This window comes from Melitaea cinxia, chromosome 3 (assembly GCF_905220565.1).
Source record: "Melitaea cinxia chromosome 3, ilMelCinx1.1, whole genome shotgun sequence".
Lineage (NCBI taxonomy): Eukaryota > Metazoa > Arthropoda > Insecta > Lepidoptera > Nymphalidae > Melitaea > Melitaea cinxia.
The window spans coordinates 18,387,226-18,393,514 of NC_059396.1; positions in this window are offsets into that span (position 1 = coordinate 18,387,226).

Here is a 6,289-nt window from a genome sequence, read left to right on the forward strand (position 1 = left end):
ATAAACCTTATTATTATGTTGTTGTTGTATTTTTTGAGTGCAATAAAGTATATATATATACAATATATAGCCCGTTTAGGACACGCGATATAACAGAAATACTGTTTATTATTGCTCTTCCTATAAAATTTACTTTTCACTATTACGATTTCATTCGTCGGGGGCGTCGAATAAAAATTTACATGTCTCCTTATTATCTATTATGTACCTTATTCCTATTATATCCTTAGATTCACAATTGCAATATCTGTGTTTCACAATTGCAATAGTGAACTGTGGATTTCATTAGTGAAATAGAATAATAATTATATCATAAACTTCCATCCGTTAATTACTGTCATCCGTCAAATAGTGTTAAAGGCAAATATTGAAAAAGTCTCTATTCTACGTGACATTGGCGAAATCATCTGTGCTAGTTTGGCACTGTTGGAAGCCATTAAGCTGAATGAATGAATGAAAAAGTCTCTAAGGCTTGAGAACTAAAGCATACAATTAAAAGGTATAACTGCCAAAGTATAGGTAGAGATAGATTTACCCACATATTTTAGTGTCGGCATTTCTAACACTTTATCACAAGTTCCAATTTTCTAACCTGTGTTAAAATACACGCTCGCTGCATATCCGTCCTCCGTCGAATCTAGCCATGCGAAATCCGGGTATAACCGACCCGGACAAATCCGGTTAACGGATCAATGCAAATAACTTCGGACAGGCTGACATATGTGGTCGTGCTGGAACGTGGAGATGTAGATATTTGTAAGTTAAATTGAATATTTCGTGACAAAACTTAGTGTTTAAAGTTTCGATCATTTCTATAATTACTGATGAATATCTTATTTAGGTACAACATATTTTATCTTATATATAAAATTCTCTTCTTTCTATTTCTATACTCTTTCTATTCTATTCTCTTCGGCCATCATCTATTTTTCATACCCCTAGGTTATAAGGGGGGGGGGGGGGTTAAGGGGGGGCTAATAACATATATGGCAAAACAACGTTTTCGGGGTCAGCTAGTATTCATAAAAAGTCGTGTAAGCACTTATATGGATGCATATAAGTTCTGAACGACAAATTAATTGATTTTTTTATGTTCGTTATTGTCAAGACAAGGTACAAAAGAAAAAATATATATATAAAGGTAAGAATTTTACTAGGTAAGCCAGTAAAATATAAGTTTTACCAATTAACTATAACAACTAAACACAAATATAATTTAATAATAAAAAATATTTGATTTTATAATTCCTGATATAACACAATAGATATCATTATTTTCAAATTTCACCAACTTCAAATTTAAATAATAATAAAAACAATTTATTTAATTCTTAAACCAATTAATACTTTGTTAATAATACTATGTACCATATACCTATACGCTAAGGTTAAGATGTTTGCGTCCCTTTTTAGAATTAATTACTCCACATAATTTATATAACATTTTATATATAATTGCTTGCTCTACCTGCATCCAAAAGTAAACATTTATTATTGCTTTTATTTTAGTAAATTAATTAATTATTAAAATTATATATATGACGGCTTTGGTTTTGAAACAACGTCAACATGGTTGACAATTATTATGCCTATTTAAAAACTAAAACTAACACTTCCCAAAAATATACGAGTAGGTAATACAACACGCAAATGGTTTAAACGTTTTCCATACAACATTAAGCGGTCACAAACAAGAGGTTAATAACAGTGTTTAGACCGGAGACTAGTAGCCGCCCCCATGCTAATCATGCTGTAATATGCGACTTATTTGCAACAACATCGAACCGCTGACACAAAGCGACGCGATCGCGACAAAATTGCCTGTTTTCACACGCAACACATCGTATTACGCGTAAGTTTTGCACGTTCATTGTTGTAAGTTGCGACAACAATTGCTGTTATTATTAAACGTGTTTTAGTGGATTGTGTGGTAACTGGTTTTGACGTATTCGACTCTAATACTTAACTGTGGCATAACAAAAAGATGTTACTTTGGATTAATAGCAAATTATCGTAAATGTTAATTCACATGTTTCTCCTACATACCTTAAGGTTCCGTACCTTAATGGGTGTGTTTTAAATAATAGGCAATTGATATAGCTACATATTTATTTTTAATAAATGTTACATATAAATAGCTCAATATTAATAAATTCATATACTATACTTATTACCACGCGGGTAATAATCGAACACAACTCTGGAGAAGAAAGCAGAGTCACAGCCAACTGCGACTACACCTATCCAAAACGCACCTAGTCTTCATTGCCAGCTTTGCTGTAATTACTGTAACAGTTCTAAAATCAATCATACTTGACAAATATTTCTTCCTGTGAACCAAAAAAATGGCTGAACACTTTAGTCATAGAATCCTATCAACAAAAAAAAAAAATTGCTGAACACTTTAGTCATAGCAACGGTGTCCTTTTTTGCAAAAGAGTGAAAAAGATAATTTACGTATAATATAGTTATTAAGCAATTAAATGCGTATTCATGTCTCAAAAGAAACAATGACATGAATTCTATTTGTTTAAGTAACTTACAAAAGATGTGCCCAATTTTTTGTATATACGCTATAAACAATCAAACAACAAAGAATACTATTTACAATTAAAAAAAAACCGACTTCATTTACATCCAAAAGTAATACAATGTAGGTACATGAAAAAATAGTCAAGTAAATAAATACACCTTATCAAAGAATACTCAAAAGTAGTTATCAGATGTCGATTATTAGATATAACTCATAATTGTGTTTGCTCGCAAACGAAAAAAAAAACCGACTTCAATAACACCGATCCCAACATCAGATCCTGGTTTCCTTATCATGGTACCACACTTAGGATATCTCCTTTCCAACAAAAGAGAATTAAAATCGATCCATAAACGACGAAGTTATCCCCGAACATACATAAAATAAAATAATATACGTTCGGATTGAGTAACCTCCTTTTTTGAAGTCGGTTAAAAGGGGAGGAGATTCTCAATTCGACTGTTTGTCTTTCTACCTCACTTTTTACTGGGTGTGCCGATTTTAATGATTCTTTATTTAATCGAAAGCTAGTGCTTGTCGTGCGCTCCTGTTTAATTTTAGCGATATCTAACGAGTAGTTTTGAGTTATCAATAATCACTACATAGTATAAAATAATTGTGTTTGCAGGCAAACGAAAAAAAAACGACTTCAATTACATCGACAAGTAATACAACGTAGATCGACGAAAAAAAGTAACTACGCGTTATCAAAGATTACTCAAAAAGTAGTTATCAGATCTCGATAAAATTTAAATAAACCACGTGATAAACATCAGCTTTCGATTAAATTAAAAATTATCAAAATCGGTACACCCAGTAAAAAATTATGCGGATTTTCGAGAGTTTCCCTCGATTTCTCTGGGATCTCATCATCAATTCCTGGTTTCCTTATCATGGCACCAAACTATGGATATCTCCTTTCCAACAAAAAAAGAATTATCAAAATCGGTACATCCAGTAGAAAGTTATGCGGTATAATACAACGTAGGTTGACGAAAAAAGCGTCAAGTAAAAACACATTATTAGATATAACTCGAAGAGTAGTGGTTAGATCTCAAATAAATTTAAATGGGACCAATTGGCACACACCACCTTTCGATTAAAACAAAATTTGTCGAAATCGGTTCACACGGGCAAAAGTTCTGATGTAACATACATTAAAAAAAAAAAAAAATACAGTCGAATTGAGAACCTCCTCCTTTTTTGGAAGTCGGTTAAAAAATATTTGTCATATCTCAATTAAATTAAAATGGGACCACTTGACACTCACCTCCTTTCGATTTCCTTTCCTAATTGACCAGTCAAAAGCTCTGAGGTAACAAACATAAAAAATACTATATATCAAATTGAGAACCTCCTCCTTTTTGGAAGTCGGTTAAAAAGTTTTATTGGATTTATTGTTAAGTGTGGCGCTATTAGTAATATTCACTTCTTCTAAATATGCTTATTTTTTTTTAAAGTAGGATAACTTTACCGGTCGTACTGAATAATCTGTTTTATCTGTGGTTTTACCTACTAGCGATATTGACATAATTTGTATAGAGCTTTCGTCAAAATTCTATCTTTAGTAAACAATTCAGAGATAAATAGAACATAAAAACTGTACTGTGTGTGGTAAAATGAAGTTTATTCCCGTCTTTTGGTATTTTTTTTAAATAGCAATAGCTTATTGTACCTAAATATCGTTTCGTGTAGAGGTACAAGTAAAAAATTGTTTAGTCTTTTTTATTGGTGCTTTCTATGTGTCTATTTCAGAATACACATCCCTAAAAAATATTCTAAATTGTGTTTCTTACCTGCCAGTGCAAAAATGTTGCCAGTGTCTCGTTATCAAGGTAAGATAATATTGTTAATAAAACAATGGAAAAGAACAATTGAAGTGATAACAATTTAAATAATGCAAGCACATGAATGTGGGTTTTTAGAATTTTACCGCAATCACAAGGTATGCCCTGATAGATATCATACAGTGATAGATACCTTTTTTATTTTATAACTTTCTTAGAAATAGTTTTTTATAACCACTATAAAAAATAATTAGGTGAACTTCATCTTAAAATTTTGCCTATTCTGATTTCATAAATTAACACGCGCTTGACAGATTGCAAAATAAGTCAACTGTCACATGTGTTAGTTTTGTCGTAAAAAGTTACTAAAAGCCTTTCAGGTTGAGTGTTTTGACCCTCCTTTGCAAATCAGAAGACAAATTTCAAGCGATCTTTTTGTTATCAAATCGCTACAGCCATCTTCCCATCCTCTTTGGTCTAACTCTACAAACTCTCCCAACTCTGCAACCCAAACTGTCCACCCAAATTTTCCAATCTCTTGGTGATCTTAATACTAAGTTCAAATTTCAAGAAATTATTCATCAAAATTAGTCAAATCATCATCTCATCTATACTGATGCGTCCAACTTTTTTCATCCAGACGTGTTGCTGGAAAATCACCGTGTCCCGCTTAAAAATTATTTTTTAAAAGGGGACATTTTTTATCGATCAGGCCATGCTCTCATATAGTCAAAAGAGTCATATCGTGCTTTTCCTGATTCCAGGTCACTGAAATTGCTGGAAATGAAACAGTGATTCATGCGCCAAACCTGCAATCTAAATCAGTGTCCTGGATCACTTCAAAAACTTTGGTCAAGACCTCACCACCAGCCCAGTTCCACAGCCAAAATCCACATGGATAAGTCCTGTAACTTATTTTGAGGTTCATTAAAGTCAGAGAAGGGTAAATTTTACTCAAGTATATAACCAGATATCCCAAGATGTCATTGGTTTTCTCTTCATAGACAAGCCAAAAAATATAAATAAATAGAACAGACCACTTCAAATTCACCACGTGCAACGCGTGTCATTTCGTGTGATTTTCAAATGCTGACTAATCACTTTCCTTGCACTCTCGTCCATACAAGTATTGTGTTTCATATTTTAAGTATTCCTTCACTTTAGCTAGTATGTCAGAAATCTAATCTAGTATACCTTAAATTGAATACACTTTTCGTGTTTGTATAATTTACTACTTTTAACAATTGTAGTAAATAAACAATACAATAAAACATACTAGATACACTGGTACATACCTACTAAACTACAAAACATATAAAATAGGTATATACTTACGTCACCACGCTGGGCAGGCAGGTTGGTGACCGACTGGTACCTATACCTATATATATATATATATATATATATATATATATATATATATATATATATATATATATATATATATATATATATATATGCCTATATATATATATATATTTTTTTTTTATTTATTTGTTCAAAACACAAAAAACACATAGTTAAAACTTATACATAAGCCTGCCACGAAAACTCACAAGAGCTTATCCGGACAAGCCGCCGCGTCGCATATCATATTATCATATAATATCTTTATCGTACCGTACCATGTTAGGCCATTAAATTTAAACTAAGGTAATTACCAAAATTTTGTAACTATTAAACGCTTAAAGATTTTAGTAAATGTTCTTTTAGTGATCTTCTATATTTGCGTTTGTCCAGGTATAACTCTTGTAGGTCTTCGGGAAGTTCATTAACAAATGCAGGTATAATGGTGTTTAACATTCTAGCTCCGTAAAAATTCCTAGCATTCGGCACAACAAATTTTTTTGAGTTTTGGATATTTCTTAGGGTATTGGGTCTACATTTTTTGATTAATAAAGAAGGATCATTAACTTCATTTAGGATATTGAATTTCACCAAAGTAAATACATCCATGACATTACAATAT